The sequence below is a fragment of the Meriones unguiculatus genome, chromosome 2, assembly GCF_030254825.1.
Source record: "Meriones unguiculatus strain TT.TT164.6M chromosome 2, Bangor_MerUng_6.1, whole genome shotgun sequence".
Lineage (NCBI taxonomy): Eukaryota > Metazoa > Chordata > Mammalia > Rodentia > Muridae > Meriones > Meriones unguiculatus.
This window is the reverse complement of record NC_083350.1, coordinates 20,809,574-20,828,262: the sequence shown is the minus strand read 5'-3', so window position 1 is coordinate 20,828,262 and position 18,689 is coordinate 20,809,574.

Genomic DNA, 18,689 nt, shown 5'->3' with positions numbered 1-18,689 from the left:
GCTATATCCTTGATAGGTAAAACAAAAGAAATCTGCTACATGGGTCTGAAGGGAGATCCCGTGAGATCATGCAAATGATATGTTTGAAACAGAATCTATACTATAAACGTTACATGCGCTTCCCTGAGGTCCATTGCTAATTCTCTAGTTTCAGGCTTGCCCTGAGGTTTCCTCCTGTTGGTAATAAACGATTGCTGGACTATGCTGAGAGATCTATCTGACGGAGGAATCCATTAGGCTGACTTCATGGGCTCATTAGATTTTCAAGGTCTCAAGTGGAAAGATACAATGTTCTTGGTTAGGGAAAGCTTTGTCAAAGCTCATTTTCAGGTATGATAACTCTAACCACCTTTACCTCTTATCTGAGGAGCAGTGGGGATTGCATGGCAGAGATGTTGTCTGAGGGCAAGGAAACCTGGTTGTCTGGACCTATTCAGTCCAATGGGTCAGTCCAAGTTGGTGACGTTGCTACTCAGAGTCCTCGTGGGCAATTAGAAAGAACAGATCTGGGGGTTGCCTCTTTTATTATTACTCCTGGAGTATAAGAAGTTACCTACACATCTTTCCTGAATTCCTTTATTTATTTGCCTTCAATTAGAGCTGGGGCTATATGCCCTGAGACTATGAAAAGAGTGCAATGCAGGGGGGAATGTGGAAGGGAAAGAACAGACTTGCGAATTCAGATATATTTTGGAAATGATAGTTATGTTTTGGCTGAAGCAGATGATGAGGAGAAAGACCAAGAGAAAGAAAAATCAGAGGAAGAAGAGCCGATTTATGTAAAATTTGTGAGGCAAACAAGAGAACAGTTGGGAAATGGTTGCAATGTGCCGGATCAAACAGTGAGCTCCTGCACCTTACACAGTTCTCATTTACCTCATTGAACTAACATGATAGGATGTATTTTATAATAATTAAAAGAAATGTACGTACAGGTAAATGAAAAATGTATATGTCCAACCTGCCTGAGATTGCACTGCCTTCAATGTATGTGTTTCAGGTGGTTTCAAGAAGATGGGTTGAAAACCGAGATTAAAGCTTGTGAAAATCTCCATTTCATAGAGTAACTGAAAAAGCTGGACATGCGGGTACATAGCTGTAACTCCAACTACCCAGGAGACTGAGGCAGGGAGATCTTCAATTTGAGCCTAGCCTGGCCAATTTTTGACCCTCTCTCAAAAATAGGCAAATAAACACTCTCAAAGTAAATTATATATAAAGGTTATTATGTCATAAAGACGGTTTTCAAAGGAGTAAGAAAGTGATGCTGTTAGCAATGGACATTGAAAAAAATTATTAAAATTTCAATACTAAAATTTTAACAGTAAAAAAATTGAATTATCTTCTTTAAAGTTTTCTAGTTTAGTTCTCATATTTTACCTAACTTCTGATTAAATACTTTTAATGGAAAAAAAATGCACTTGAAAGTAACTAAACTAATATTACAAAGTAATGTTTTTATAATTTTGAGATGAAAAGGCCTTTCTAAATCTAATTCCAAGGACAGAAATCATACAGAAAATCGACAGGTTAGACCACATAACAGAAAAATAAAACATAAATAATATCAAAGAAACAAAAAGTATTTGTGGCAAAAATTACAGTTTTAGAGAACAAAAGGAAAAATGAAAAATGTATTTGAAGTGTGCTTATCAAATGTATACCTATGATCCAGACGTGCCACTTGTGAGAACGCTCCCAAAGGAATCTAAGCCACTATTCCAAAGAGATCCCTCCCCACAAATCTATGTTCATTTTAGCCTTAACTCCAGTAACCAAGTTAGGGAATCAGCCTAGGTATCCACCACAAGATGAAAGGATAAAGAAATTGTGATATCTATCTATCATGTAAATATATCATCTACCTAGCATCTATCTATATCATCTGCCTATCATCCATCTATTTATCTACTATCATGTATCTATCTATCTATCTATCTATCTATCTATCTATCTATCTATCTATCTATCTAGTTATCTATCTGTCTGTCTATCTATCTAATCAATTTGGGGTTTTCTCAGAAAATTGGGGAACAGCTTTACCTCAAGACCTAGCTATACCGCTACTGAGCAAATACCCAAAAGATTCTTCACCATAGCACAAGAACACTTGCTCAACTATGTTCATAGCAGCTTATTTTCATAATAGCCAGAAACTGGAAACAAACTGGATGTCCCTCAACTGAAGAATAGATACAGAAATTGTGGTACATTTACACAATGGAATACTACTCAGCAATTAAAAACAAGTACATCACATAATTTGCAGGAAATGAGAAGAACTAGAAAAGGGCATCCTGAGTGAGGTAACCCAGATCCAGAAAGATACACTTGTCATGTACTCACTTTTAAGTGGATATTAGCCATAAAGTACAGAATAACTATGCTACACTTTACAGACCCAAAGAAGCTAAGTAACAAGGAGGGTCTAAGGGAGGATGTCTAAATCTCACTCAACAGGAGAAATAAAATAGACATCAGAAGTAGATGGAGAGAGGGAACTGGGTAGGGGAGAGATGGGTTGGGGGTTGGGAGTGGAACAGGAGAGATCAAGTGCAGAAGAACTGATGGAGAGAGAACTTGGAAAGAGAACTGAAATTGGTTTGGGGGGCAACTCTGAGATGAGCCACAAATGGAGGGCAAGCGAGACTCCCAGGAATCTATGAGGGTGACCTCAGCTAAGACTGTTAGCAACAGGGGACATGGAAACTGCTTTGGCCACCTCCTTTTATTGGGCAAGACTTCCAATAAAAGGATGGGAATAGCAACCCAGGTCCAAAAGCTTTGACCCAAAATTTGTCCTGCCTATAAGGTGTGCATGGATAATAGATGGAACAGAAATCAAGGAAATGGCCAACTAATGACATGCCCAACTTGAGATCCATTCCATGAGAGAGAGCCTGACACTATTATTCTGCTGTATAATGGTCCTCAGGGAGGCTTCACCCAGCAGGTGATAGAAACAGATGCAGAGACTAAACATTAGGTAGAGCTTGGGGAATCTTGTGGGAAATGACAAGGAAGGATTGAAGGATCCAGAGAGGTCAGGGACACCACAAGAAAGCCTTCAGGATCAACATACTGAGCATATAGGGGCTCACAGAAACTGAACCACTAACCAAAAAGCATGCATGGGAAGGACCTAGGCCCTCTACACATATGTAACAGGTGTGAAGCTTGGTTTTCGTATGGGCACCCTTTCAGCTGGAGCAGAGGCTGTCTCTGACTCTGTTGCTTGCCTTTGGATCCTCTTCCCCTAACTGCCTTGACTCACCTCAATAGGGGATGTGCCTAGTCCTACTGCAACTTGATATGCCAGGTGTGCTGATGTCCACGGAAGGTCTCTTTTTTTCTGAAGAGAAAAGGAAGGGGACCTGGGGAGGGAGGGAAGAGAGAAGGACTGGAAGGGGTGGAGAGATGGGAACCTGTGATAGAGAGGTAAAGTAAATAAATAAATAAGCTAATTGAAAAAAAGGGGGAACCAAATGTTTTTTAGATTAGAACAAAACAATTTTCCTAGATACAAAGCAAATGAACAGAAGTGCTGTTGATCAGAAGTATTGAGCTTCTAAGACCCTGGAGAAAACAGAGCTATAGGAAGACAGGAAGCATCCTGGCAACCCCTTAATCCATAGCTAAGCACAGGGTGGCATTGTTCTGTTATCTCATGGTTCCATTGTTTGTGATGATTCTTTCTGTAGCCACAAAGCAAACGCTGGCATGTTGCCAAAGCACAATTTAATAAAATGTCTCTTTAGATGCCAATCAATGCAAGCCAAGGAGACATTTCTAATGACTTGGTTTGAAGTAAGGGTAATCTTAGGTTATTCAGAGCAATGGATAGGATATATATTCTCCAGAAAATATAGTGCCACTATTTTTGTGCACAACCAAACTTTTGATATAACACTTAGTAAAGATTTAAAGGTAAAATTCTCTGAAAAAAAAAAAAACCAACAAAAACATGCAGTGATATTTGATGTGTGTGTGTGTGTGTGTGTGTGTGTGTGTGTGTGTGTAGGGAGTTAAGGGTGGGTTTATATTTTCTGTCTGTTAATCAAACTAAAGTGATATTCTGACATTCTTTTCACAGAATTTAAAAAGTCTTAGAGAATGGGTTGGGCTGGAGAGGTGGCTCTGGAGTTAAGAGCTCTGGCTGCTCTTCCAGACGACCTAAGTTTGCTTCCCAGCACTACACAGAGGCTCAGAACTCTCCGTAACTCCAGTTCCAGAAGATCAGACAAATTCTTTTGGCTTCCACAGGCACCAGTCACTCACTTGGTATACAGAATTATATTTAGGCAAAATATCCATACACATAATTAAAAAAAAAAAAGCCAGATGTTGCAGCATGCAGCTATAGTCTGGGACAGAGGTGGCTGCATCCTGGGCGGGGGGTAGGGGGCACTGGTTAAGATGGAGGCTTTAAAAACACGGTACATAATATAAAAGTGTGGAGCTGAGTGAGATCATCCAGAAAAAGCATGGGTGAGGAGAAACGGCAAGACCAAGGTGAAAAGCCTTCTACAAAGCAGAGGACCTGCCCGAGATCAGTTCATAGCACATACATTGAACAGCTTACAACCACCTTTACTTCAGTTCCAGGGAACCCAACACTCTTTTTCTGGATTCCTTGGGTCACTTTCACACATGTGGCATGCACATACACACACACACACACACACAATCTTTAAAATATATATATATATATATATATATATATATATATATATATATATATATATATATCAGAGACCAGCTATTGTGGTGTATACCTTTAATTTCAACCATTGGGAGGCAGAGGCAGGTGGATCCTGTGAGTTTGTGGCCAATTTGGTCTTCAGAGTGAGTTCTAGACTGGGTAGGGTTATAGAGTGAGACCTTGTCTCCGAAAATAAATAAAAAATAAAGGTATTAGCTAAATAGAGAACTTTGAATATGTTTCTATAGGAAGTGATCCATAAGGAATGATATCATTTAAAGAATTTCTGGGGCCTGTAGAGAAGGCTCAGAACTTAAGAGTACATATTGCTCTTCTAGAGGACTAGAATTCAATTCCCACCACCTACGGCTCAGAACGGCTCACAACTGCCTATAACTACAGCTCTTGAGGCATCCTATGCCTCTCGCCTCCACCCATCATTAAAAGTAATAAAAAAAAACCTTTCAAGAGTGTAGATTTACCTGTGTTTTATATTACTGACTACAGGGCCCTTGCCTTTGCTATTATTTGAGGGATAGCTACTTTTATATGTTGTCCAAAAGAAAAGCATTTGTAATATAAATGTGTATGGCAGGAACATTTTGATATCTTTTTAAAACCTGTATGGTGAGTTGACTTCCCAGACTGGTATTTTCATGGAATGTGTGAGCTAGTAGCCTCATTATTGATAAATATTTTAAAACACGTGGTATTTACTCAGAAGGTCTCAGTGGCTCAACGTGCCTTCTGCAGAAATGGCATGTAATAAAAAAAAGTCTCCAGAATGAAATTTCAGAGGAAAAAAAGGATACTGCACTTCAACAAAAATTCAATAAAAGAAATGTTAGAAAATCCCCAAAGCATTCCAACCAAGTTATGGATTAATTGTTTGGCACTTTTCCTCTTTTAATTCCAAGCTGCCTTTTTGTTAGCTGAGTAAACAAAGCATCTAGAATAAGTTAACTTCAGCCAACAATGACAGCCCACTAACATCATGACTGCTAATAATGATAATTCCCCAAGGCCTCAACAGGTCTACACACAAACAGTGTTGGGCTATCAGGGATTGCATTAAGGAAAAAGGACAACAACAAAGGGGCTTTTATTTCTCTTCTGATGAAGAAGGAAAAAATAAGCAACACAGGGAGAATGAGGAGGGCTTGTCTTCTGTCTGCCCATCTATGTAGTTGATCCAGGGCTTTTGTGACTGGAACAGGGGAGAGACACATTTGACTTGTAATCAGTCCCACAACATACAGGAAAGGGCAGACACAGTTCTTAAGCCCTAAAGACTTTCCAAGGCTGTTAGACTAGTGAATATCACTGCTGCGTTACAGAATTGCCACTTAGTGCACAGTTCATGCCACGGGAAAAAAATGTTTTCGATAGAGATCATTTTATTTACATAATGTAGATCCTATCTCTTTCTTTCGCTGAATTCTCTCAGAGTTTCAAGAGACAGGGTTTTGCTTTGCACACTGTTTGTGGAAAGCATATAGTGAATGTTCGATACCATTCAGTGATAGACCAACAGCAACCACAAAGCGCTTCCTGCTTCGCACCTCCAAAAAACTACAACTTCAACCTTGTCTCTAATATTTTGGCAATTCCTTGCATGTATTACCACACACTCTTTCTACACTCTGATTTTTTACAAAAACGCCAAAGAAAAGATTCACGTTCAGAATTCTCTTAATTCCTTGGGAAACTGTCTCTCAGATAGCTGAATGGTGTCTGACGACCTAGTGAATCTCCACCTTCATAGTTGACAATGCATCCATATAGTTTACCTTGAAAACTCAGCCCAGGCATCAGTTACACAAAAACAAGAAACTGTCTTCCCTTTCAAGACCGAGAGGGCTCTGTGTGCCTGTGAATGTTGAAGCGCTGCAAACTTGGATGTGGGTTCATGAACATTCTCTGTGCATTCAACCTAAATGTAACTCTTTATTAGAACAAATTTATGTTATTATTACTATTGGTATGGGTGTGAGTGTGTTGTAACATGCCCTTGTGTGTGTGTGTGTGTGTGTGTGTGTGTATGCATGTTCCAAGACAGACAATCTTTAGGAGTCAGTACTCTTCTTCCGTCGGGTTCTGGGTATCAAATTCACGGTGTCAAACTTCTTCAACAAGTACTTTAACCTACTGAGCCTTCTCACCAGCCAATGGCCTCAAATGAATTTTTACTGATATAAAGCACTGTATGCATTCCTCTTGTTTAACACAGACTGAAAGGAGTATAGTCAACAGTGAATAAATCTTTGGATTTTTCCATCTTAAAGAGATTGTAGAAAATGGTCTAGTTCTTTAATTTGACAGAAAATAAAAACTATACCTTCATTAGTCAGTGTCTCTAGATATATTGAACTAATAAAATATATGTATTCATAGTATATATAACACACAAGCACACACACACAGGAATTTTTACAGGCTATGCTCCAATTACTTCAACAATGGCTCCCTCCTGACAGAAAGTCAAAGAATCCAATAGTTGTTCAATCCATGAGATTGTATGTCTCTGGTGGTTTTCAGCATGCTCTACAATATCAAAGAAGAAGGCTATAATGTCAGTGAATAGATTAACTGGCCATTGAGAGTGTGGGCACGCTGGAAAAGAGCACACACTCTCTTCTGCAAGTCCTGTGTAGAGGCTGACACCAGAAAATATGGGCCAGATTTAAGGCGGGTCTTCCCACTTCAAATGATCCAATAAGCTCCTCCTCCCCCTTGCACAGGTTATACTTGGTAGCTTGGGTTTGAGTTAATCCCAGATATAGTCAGGTTGGCAACCAAAAATAGCCATCAAAGTATCATAGGGACTTTGTATTGGATCAAAGACCGTGGGCCTTAAGAACGATGCCATTCATAATAATTTATGAATAGAATAAAAATCCATCTTTTGGAAGACACTGTTGATTATAAGTAGGACTTTCATATTTCAGGTATATTTTTTAAATGGTATTGATGTAAGGTTTAGATTATGAATTATTTTTGTTTATGCCTGGAAACATCTCCCAGAAGCCTTTTGTAATACATACTCATATTTCTCTGAGCATAAGTAAAACTCTGATGCTCTTTTTCTTTAACAAATACTATTTGAATGACTAACCTGTGTGCAGCTCTGTGATCGGCTGTGTGAAGCCAGGTAACAAAGCCACATGACCACATATCCAGAGTCACAATGCAGCATAGGAAATAAGAAGAAGAGCTTATTGCATTCCACAAACGTGCACGTGGAACATACAGTCAACACAGAGAGGATTTCAGCCGCAACAGCAGAACATATCACAGGAAGCTGGGAAAGAAAAGAAGTATCTTTTAATTGGGAGAAATTAGAGAATAATTTCTTAGAAGATGTGGCCTTTGGCCAGCATTGAACAAAGGTCAGTAACTGATGTTGGTGGAGAAAATCTATCCTGGGAAGGAAGCATAGAGTAGACACAGAGGCAAAGAAGACATCTTGTTTCCAAATGTGGATGTGCAAACTTAGTGATATGGATGCAGCAGAGACATAAACTAGGTCTGAGACTAGATAGTAGAGGTTCCAACCAAAAAAGACACAAAGCAAATTTGATGCATTATTTTTTATCCAATTACATTTGTAATATTCCCAATAGCAAAGTGAGATGAGCAGCTACAGACCCTATCCTTCTAAGGATCCTGAGAACTCTAATAACGGAGGGAGTTATAATTTTCTCTTGTATTTCCATAGGAGTCACCTTTTTAACAGGGTAGAGAAGGAGGCTGTAGCCTCAAACAGGGTTATTTCACAGCAGCAAACAAGAAACTTAGCTGACCAGTGTGTGTTAGGAGATAATGGGATTCCCACACTGTCAACTTGCAACCCCAAATCAGAGGTGCAGGGCATGAGAGAAGATGGTTATGTTGAGTTCCAGAGTTTGTGTATTTCTATGCCATCAGTTCATTCATTATTCATCAAACAAAATTTAGCAAGCACTTTCAATGAGCCAAGCAATGTGCTAAGAAATGGAAGGCAAGGTTTTAAAAAAAAGAGAGCAGAAAAACAAAAAAACCAAGGTATGGTTCTCATCATTGTACAACTTGAGAGTCTACCAAGGAAGGCAGTTTTTAAAGCCATAAATATCAACCCTCAAATGTCTCAGGACCACGTGCTGGATTCAGTGGCATGCATAGCTTTGTCAGCTGTGGTTGAGTTTCTAGAGTGAGCATTGAAGAGGCCTGATGAGGAAGAATTCACAAAAGAGAAATGGTGGAAAAAATAGTTCTGGCAAGGAAAACAGGGATAGAGACTGAAAAGAGCAAGCATTTACCAGCCCAGAAGGAAGGTCAAGGTTAGGAGAAAGTGGAGATGAGATGAGTGGGGTTGAAAGATGAGGCTGTAAGAGGCGTGAGAGGCCAGGCTAGGAAGCTCCATGTTAATAAATTTAGCCCAAATACATCTATCTTCTCTTACTCTTTGGTTTATGTCTTTGACTAATTCTAGGACATCGGGTTCAAAACACTGGAAACACATATACATATGATTTTAAAGACAAGTTGCTTGGAGTTGTGTGGCCCCATTCAGGAGCTGAAGCTACAGGTGACAGCCACAAATGGCACAGAAGCATCTACAGCACTCAATGATTGTGTTGATTTTTAGAGTAAAATGATGGTATTTGGGATATACTGGGTTAGGGGAAAACATATCTCTAAAGTTAGTTTTATCTATTTTCTTTTACTTTGTCCCACAAGAATTTTAGAGCATTCAAGACGATGCATATGGTGGCTGAAGAGACAGCTCAGTGGTGAAGAACATTGCCGTTCTTCCAGAGGACTCCAGGCCATTTCCCATCACCCACATTGGATGGCTCAAAACTGACTGAGACTCCAGCTCTATGCAGTCTGACACCTTCTTCTGACCTCCCATGGCACCCCTACACAGCTACGCACCTCTACACACTCGAATAAGAATAATAAAACCAGTCTTTAAATGGCTCTCTGTGGTTTATAAGCTGTTTCTGTTGGACAGTACTGTATCCAAAAAGCTGATGCAATTTTTGAGGGTAAGAGAGGCAAGCTTGTGTGGTTAGGCACCTCACCCAAGCATGCTCCCTAGCCAAACCAATTTTGCTATTTAGACAGAGATGTCACTGTCACTTAATCACTGTCAATGGCTTAGACAGGATCCAGGCTGGTAGTCAGCTTTGAGCTGGGCAAAAGAAAGCATTTTCTAAGCAAACCAGCATGGCAACTGGTTTGACCACAGGCTTGTGCTGGGTTAAGAGCACTAATGTGACAGCTGTCTTGGAGCATCCTCCTATTTGAGCAACTAATGGAAAATTATGTATAAAGCAAGTGTGCACTTATTGCCAGAGAGCCTTTACTTGGCCATAATTTATTACAGCTAAAATTAATATAATTAGCAGTAAATAATGCCTTCAAAATTCTATAACTCAGACTTCAGAAAAGCCTATTTAGACTTCTCAATAAATCTAAATTAGGAAGATTTGAGTTTATTTCCTGTGGCTTCCTCCTTTGCCCTTTCCTTGTGCATTAAGCAAAATACTATTGTTTCAAAGCCAACACCAAATAAATAGCAAAATGTCTCCCAATTAAAGCCTGGTTCACCAAATGAATCTGATAATACCCTGACACAGCTTAGGTTTAGGGAATGAACCCATTGGTTCTATAATCATGTGACGTTCCTGGAACAGTCTAGAAACTAAACCTTTTTACTGTTGTAATTTTTATTAGGAACAAGTTCATTTAGCTGAAGCGGTAGCACATTTCATAAAGCAAGTACATACACATGACAACTGGAAAGCCTAACCAGGCTTCATGCAGGCTCCATGAGCTACCTGATCCCTGAAGAAGATGCTCTCAAATATTCCCTGAAGTTTGTAGGGTAACAGGCCTTGACATTCTGAACTCGGATGCTCTTTTTCATTTTTTTTTTCACTGTATTCTTTTATGTCATTTATGTACATGTGCATGTTCATAGACTTAGGTTCATAGGTTTGTGGGTATGTCTGTTCACTTGTGTTCATGTGTGTGGAGTTCAGACATAAACCTAAGATGTCACTCCTTAGGGATTCACTTATCTTGCTTTTTAGAGACAGGCTGTCTCTCTTTTTTCCTGGAACTTGCTGATTTGGTTTGACTTCTGGCCAGTGAGTTCCAGGGGTCCTCCTGTCTCTGACAAGCGAATGTCACCACATCTGGCATTTTACCTGAGTGCTGGCTGGGAATCAAACTCAAGTTTTCAAGCTTGTGTGGCAAGCATTTTACTGACTGAGCTATCTCCCCATCCTTTCAAGTGTTCTTTTCAAAGCTGCAGCATTTATAATTTCAAAACAAACTCTATACCCTGTGTTCCTGGGCAGCCTCACAGAAGGGATCATGAGTGAATGATACCAAGACATGAGGATCTCTCATTCTTGTCCTTCAGACCTCAGTGGAAGTCTACCCCAGCACAGAACCTCCCTCAGTTCCTTCTCAGGGATAAGCACCTTGAACAGAATCATTGTTGGCTTATCTAAGCAGGGAAAATAAAACCAGAGAATTTCCTAAAATGTCATCATACAGAAGCTGCAAGGAACTGAGTGCAGAGAGGGCTCCACTGTGCTTACATTGACTTTTCTTATAAGATTGCCTGATTGTATTAGGGTTCCAGTGCAATAAACAGATTCCTTTGTTGAGGACAATTTCAGTACATAGAATAGGGGGTTGTGACAGCATATTCTCTTGTAAATTCAGACATGTAATAACATAATAGTCCTAACATTTAAACCTCAGATGTCTTTCCATGCCCAAGTGGCTAAGAACTCAAAAACAAGTAATTATCAGTAGCATATGTATGCAATAAGAGAAGCAGCAGCCGAAAAAGCTATATTTATGACATTGGCAAGGAGGATGCATTAATTGACTGCAGAAAGGAGCCAACATAATATTTACTCTACATTTTCAAAAGGGATAGGAAGAAGACTCCAGAAACTTAAATGCACTTGGCCTTACTTATTTTGCGGAGGAAAGCTTGAGGGAGCACTAATCAGAAGGAGTTCTGTCTAAAGCCCTTGAGTTTTATTTTAGAGAGTGAATCGGTCCAGTTATTAGACCGTCTAATGACTGAGGCACAAGATAACATTCTTGGGTATGTTAAGAGAACTGTGTCTTTCAAAGTGAAGGACAGTAACAGGAAGTTTTCTACTTTCTGTAGAGTTGTTTAAGCATGATCCTGGTTTGCCCCATATAAGCTTTTGTTCTTTTGGGTTTGCTTTACAGAATTATTTCCTTCCCTTTCTGTTTCAGTGTATGAACGCACATTTTAAGACTTGGTAGTTTTAGGAAATCCCAGATTTGATTCTCAGCCCTTAGTTTCTCTGACTGTTGCTCTCTATTTCCTTCTATCTTTTTCTCTTTTCCTCCTTCTCTGTCTCTCCTTCCTTTTTCCTTCTCTCATGGTTTTGTATGATATTTGGGCATTGAACTTACTTGGTCTTTTCTTCCGTCTTCCCCCTCTAAACCCGAAAGCACCAAATAGGAGTCTTACAAATATGTATATAGGCTCCTCTGGAAAGAATAACATGTCAAAGATTTGGCTTTCAATTAGATTAAATCTGTACATCGGCTTTAATGAATCCTAAACAGGATGACTGCCAGTTTTGAGTGATCACAATCTGAAGTCGTCCATTTGATTCCCTGAAATCCCTGCTGAAATTTATGAGCTGATTCTACTGAAGTTATGAGTGGATTGGTCTGGAGGGATCCCCGAAATAAAGAAAAGTTAATATATGTTTAAAGACTTGTTTATTTTTATTTTATACACATGAATATTTTACTTGCATGAATATAAATGCACTGCACACTGCATGTGTGCCTGGTGCATTCGTGAAAACAGCAAATGTTCATGACTGCTGGGCCATCTCTCTAACTCCTTCTATCGTTTTGTAATATAATATTCTATTAATTCTTTGAGAATTTTATGCATGCATATAATGCATTTAAATCATGTTCACCCCGTACTTCTTCTAGTTCCTCCAAGACCTGTCCCTGACCTTTTTTTTTTTACAATATTATGTTCTCTCTCTCTCTCTCTTTCTCTCTCTCTAATAAAACAAAGTTAAATTTGTGTTGCCCACATCTGTATAGGTGTGGAGGGAACCATCCATTGGAGCATAGCTGATAATAGTAGTAGGTTCAATTTGGGGCCTATGAGCTTCTAGCTGTGAGTTCTTGATGGTATTTATAGTACCCTGTGTGTCTCTTGTCCTCGGGAACGGACCTTAAATAGAATTATAAAACCATCAACTATTACATGTTCTTCAGCTAGGGGCTCATCAGGCCCCTCTACCATCCGTGCTGGAGTAGTGACTTTTTGGTGAAGGAATTGTGCAGGCATTCATAGCTGCTGTGATTTCCAGAAGATGCAGTTTAGTTACCTCTCACCTCTGGCTCTTACAGTCTTTCTGCTTCCTTTTCTACAGCCGTCCCTGAACCTTCAGAGAGCCATTATAGATAGATATAGGTTTGTCATTTGTAGCCAAGCACACCACAGACACTCATTTTCTGTACTTGAGGCAATTGTGAGTTTCTTTGTTAATTGCCGTCCATTGTGTGAAGAAACTTCTTTGATGGGCCTAGATAAATTAGCAGGACGTTTGACAGTATGTTCAATTAGCAAAATAGTAGCAGTAGGTTCAATACTGGGGCGTATAAGCTCCAAACCATGAGTTCTTGGTCATTACTGTAGTACCAGGTAGGTGTTTCTTTCTCTGGAACAGAACTTAAATGTAATTGGAAAGTGGTTGGTTATCTCACAGCATTTCATGTGTCTATATGCCACAGTTGCATCTGTGGGCATACGGCACCATGCTATCAGTTAAGAATTCTGAAATCACTTTTGCAATAATGGACAGCCTATGATGTGGTGGCACACAATATTGAGAATTCATATTGCTATATAAGCAACACATTAAAAATTATATTAATAAGAAAATGTAATTTTGATGTGTAAAGGCTAGGAGGAAAAAAGGGAAAGACCTCAGGTGCCATTATCTGATACTTACCAGGTAGCTTGTTTCTTTAGGACAAGTGTCAGTGCTTTGAAATAAGACAAATGCTCAGGAAATTCTGAGATGATCTTTGTTCATTGTATCTAGCTAGCAGTCAAAATTGCTTTAAAGGTATCTTCCAGTTATTCAATACTGGGACCTATATTTTTCTTAAACTTACCATAATTATTATAATGAGAAACTGGTGACCTAATTGTGCCTCTGAGAAATGGTTTGGAATCTGTTTCTGGAGGAATGAGGTGGCATATACTATTGTGTTATGAATATATGACTGGGAACTTCAGGAGAAGAAAGCCATCATCTCATGATCTAAGGTCCTTTTTTTTTTTTTTTGCCTCAGCCTTAAATCAACTGTCAGCTTTCTTCACTGACTATCCCAACCTACCCGCCCTTCATGTCCTATTTTTCACTATCACATTTGCTGGGAGTTGCTCAACTTGTCTTCCATGCTATTTGTCGCCTCCCTTGTGTCATATGCTTCTTTGAATATAAACCTCACCTAAATCAGTCTAGGCACCATGGTCAGAATGTGCCCATGGCCCTTAATAGATCCATGATTGGATGATTACAATAAGGATCTGCATTGTCTCTGCCCCACTGGGTGTGGTCTCACCTTTTGTTTCTAAAGCTAAGGGCTCAAGTACCCCTCTGTCCAATTTTGCAATGCTACACATTATATTTCCTGATTTTTAAGGCCCACTTTCTGAATTGCTGTCATTATTTTCACCAGAAAAAAAAGTACACAATTACAGTGGGACACAGCTTGCTCAGAGAGAATGAATGTTTTCTTTGTGCTCCAGTTCGTTAAAGGAGGTGAAATATCCGGGAGGCTAGAGGTCTGTTATCTAAGTTGGCTGAAGCCCAGTGTTAGAAAGGCCAATTTTACAGGGTCTCATCCCAGATGGACTGATTAGCAGGATTTGCTTAATTTTTTTCAAGTATTCTCTTAGCTTTGTCTTCTCAGTTATAATACATGAAAATAGTGTTGTGAACTTTGTGGGGCTGTTGAGGATTTAATGAGTTCATACTTTTATAATTTATGAAACTGACACACAGCAAGCTTTCTGTAAATGATGATTATGTTTTTTTGTCCTAGTTAGCATTAACTGTCAACTGGACACAGTCTAGAGTCACCTGATTAAAGAATCTCAATCTTTATCAGGCTGGTCTGTGGGTATGTCTAAGAAGGATTTTCTCTGTTACTGATTGATAAAGGTTTGCCTAGCCCACTGTGGGCAGGACCATTCTCTAGGCACATTTTAAGGGAGTCAACTAAGCATGAGCCTCATTAAGCAAGCCAGCAAGCAGTGTTCATTCTTTAATGGTTTCTGTTATGATTTCCTGCCTTAACTTCCCTCTGTATGATCTGGAAGTATAAGCAAAAAGATCTGTCTCTCAACTAAGTTGGTCATGGTGTTTTATCACATGAATGTAATGGAAACCAAAAGATTTATATTATTATTAATTCAATATTTCAGTGAATAGTTAGCACTTCTTGTGAAGTAAGCTTTGTTATGGGCTCTGATCATTGAGAGTAGACCGGCTTTATTTTTGGGCTGAGTATTATAAAGTCACTGGGGCTATCATACCTCAAGCTTAATCCAGAGGATGGAGGAAACACTTTGCTGGAAGAATAGTAGTTAAGCATATACATGAGAGATGAATGGTGAATAGAAAGTGAAGGAAGAAAGCGTAGTGAGTGCAAAGACCCTGGAATAGCATGGAGTTTGGACATTAGAGGGCTCAAAGGATGACCAACAAGGGGAGAGAAAGAGAAAGAAGAGAGAGAGAGGAAAGAGAGAGGAGAGAGAGAAAGGTGGCATAGAGAGACAGACAGGGCCTTGAGTAGGCATCTATTATGCTTTTCTCAGACCAAAGGCCTTCCTTAGTAGTCTCATGTGAACCAACATGTCATGCCTTGTACACACAAACATAAACCCAACATGCACACAAACCATAGGCAGTCATTACTAAGACAGATGTCCTAAGGTTCAAAGTGGTAAAGCCAGTTATCCTTGTCTCTAAAGAAAAGACAACTTGAAGGAAAAGAGTTATAACAATGCTCATTAGTCTGGAATTTGAAGATCAGAAGAAAGGCTGAGAAATGGAATTTTCATGCATTAAGAGTTAAATGAATTATTGGTTTGTCCTAGTCTTAAGCTGGCCTGCCTTGGGACTAGAGCTACACCATTGCTCTGCTGGGTTCCCAGGTCTTGTCTTAATTAATTGTCTATTTCTGTGACAAAACAACATGGCTAAAGCAACTTATAAAAGAAAACATTTAGTTTGCAGGCTCATGGTTCCAGAGGATGAGAATCCATGACCATCAAGGCAGGAAGTGTGGCAACAGGCAGGTATGGCTCTAGAGCAGACATCTAACTCACAGGTATGAGGAAGAGAGAGACAGAGACAGAGACAGAGACAGAGACAGAGACAGATAGAGAGAAAGAACTAAGCACTAGAATGGAATGGTCAGGGCTTTTGAGGTCCCAGTGACACGCCTCCTCCAACAAGGCCACACCTCCTAATCTTTCTCAAACACTTCTATCAACTGCAGACCAAGCATTCAAAATATGAGCCTATGGAGGCAATTCTTATTCAAACCACCGCATGCCTTTGTGTTCAGATATAGCCATTGCACCGGCTCTCTAGCTTATCTAATGTATTATGTACTCAATCAAATTCCATAGCATCCTATTAGTTTTGGTTATCTGGTGAACCACAACTCAGTTATCATATGCTCATAATTAAAACCTATCCATGTACAATGCATAGAGTTAATTGTCAACTTGATAAAATCTGGAATGATCTTGGAGTTGGGCCTTTGGACACACCTCTAGGGGATTATCTTGACTATATTGCTTGATTGGGAAAGACCCGCCTTAACTGTGGGAAGGACTGAAGCTTTCCACAGGGAGAAAGCAAGCTGAGTACTTTCGTGCAGTCATCCTGTCCTCTCTGCTTCTTCACTGTGGATGTAATGTGATTACCTGCTTAAAGCCCCTGCTGTTGTGCCTTCCCCTGAAGTGATGGACTGTACCCTTGAATTATGAACTGAAATGACCCCTTTCTTCCTCTGCTTAAGTCACTTTCATCAGGGTGTTTCATTGTAGTTACAGAATAGAAACTATGATACCATAATTTGATCTGATACCAAATATGACACCAAATATAATACATAATTTAAAAACAGTTAAATAACTCATTATAAGAAAAAGACAAACACTGGAGACCAAAAATCCATGTTCTTTTAAATTTCCATTACAAACTTAAAATATGAGACTTGTGATTTGTTTTGATCAAAGTGAAGATCACTCCCAGTAGGCAAGCTTCCTCTGTTGTCCATAGGCTAAGAACTTTCAAATGGAAGAGAGTGGTAAGATGAAAACTAGAAGGAACAAAGCTTGTTGGCTTTAGAGACCTTTAATCTTGTAGATATCATAAGTAATAGAATCACTTCTCATGATGTAAATCCTACTTTTCAGGCTCATTTTCAGTCATAGTTTCCCTCTTTTTAAAATTTATTTATTTATTCACTTTACATCCTGATTGCAGGCCCTTCATCTCCTCCAAGCCCCTCCCCCCTTGGGCACTCTTCCCCCTCATTCTCTCCTTTCCTTCTTCTCAGGGAAGGTGGATGTCACCAATGTGTACAAAACCATCCTGCTGTTTTAAGTCATTGCAGAACTAGACGCATCCTCTCTCACTGAGGCCAGGCAGCCTGGTTAGGGGAACAGGAGGATTCAAACGGAAGCATCAGAGTCATAGAGGCCCTGGCTCCAGTTGTTGGGGGGGAGGATCCAAATGAAGACCAAGCTGTGCATCTGCCACTTATGTATAGGGAGCCTAGAACCAATCTGCGCACTGTCTTTTGTTGGTACTTTTCAGTTCCTGCGAGCCCCCATGGGCCCAGGTTACTTGACTCTGTGGGTCTTCTTATGGAGTCCTTGACCCCTCCAGCTCCCTAAATCATTTCTTCAACTCTTCCATACGATTTGATTCCCTGAGTTCTGTCTACTGATTGGCTTGTGGGTGTCTGTATCTGTTTCCATCAGCTGCTTGGTGAAGCCTTCTGAGGAGTTGTGTTAGGTTCCTGTCTACACAGGAACATTAATAGTGTCAGGGATTAGTTCTCTCTCATAGGATGGGTCTCAAGTAGGGCCAGTCTTTGGTTGGCCATTCCCTCAATCTTGGCTCCATCTTTGCCCCTGCACATCTTGTAGGCAGGACAGATTTTGGGTGGAAGGTTTTGTGGGTGGGTTGGTGTCCTTATCACTCCACTGAAAGTCAAGCCTGGCTGTGAGGTGTCTCAGCGAGGGTGACCCCCATAGACGTCCAGGGGCCTCCACTATCCCAGGTCTCTGGCATATACCAGAGATGTCTCCCCTGCTCTCCCTTCTCCTAACCCCACCCCTGCTCCCATTCCCTTACAGTCTCCTACCCAGTTCCCTCCCTCCCTCCACCTCCAATGCCTGTTTTGTTTTCCTTTCTGAGTGAGATTCAAGCATCCTCCCTTGGGTCCTCCTTGTAGCTTAGCTTCTCATTTTCTTTAGTGAACTGGGTTTTAAGTGAGTCATGCCCTGGCCATCGCCTGGAAGAGAACTGAGAAGTTTGTGGGGTATCCAATCCTCTTTACTCCTCTCACAGAACCCAGGCCCTCAGATGGGAGCCTGAGGGCTGCAGGTGGGGGAGAGGGCAAAAGCCAGTGATTTGTTAATCAGATCCCTGGTTTTTCCTCTCAGCATTCTGTGTTATGCAAAACTTTAGTGACACACACTTCTCCCTCAAACATTTTTTTTAATAATACCAAAGTAACTAAAAACATTACATACAACATACTTTTATAAAAAAGGAACTTATGGTGATTTTATAGGTAAGGGAGAAATAATTTAAGATAATATAATAAAGTACACAATAGCCAAGAAAAAAAAATTTAAATAGGCTTTTCT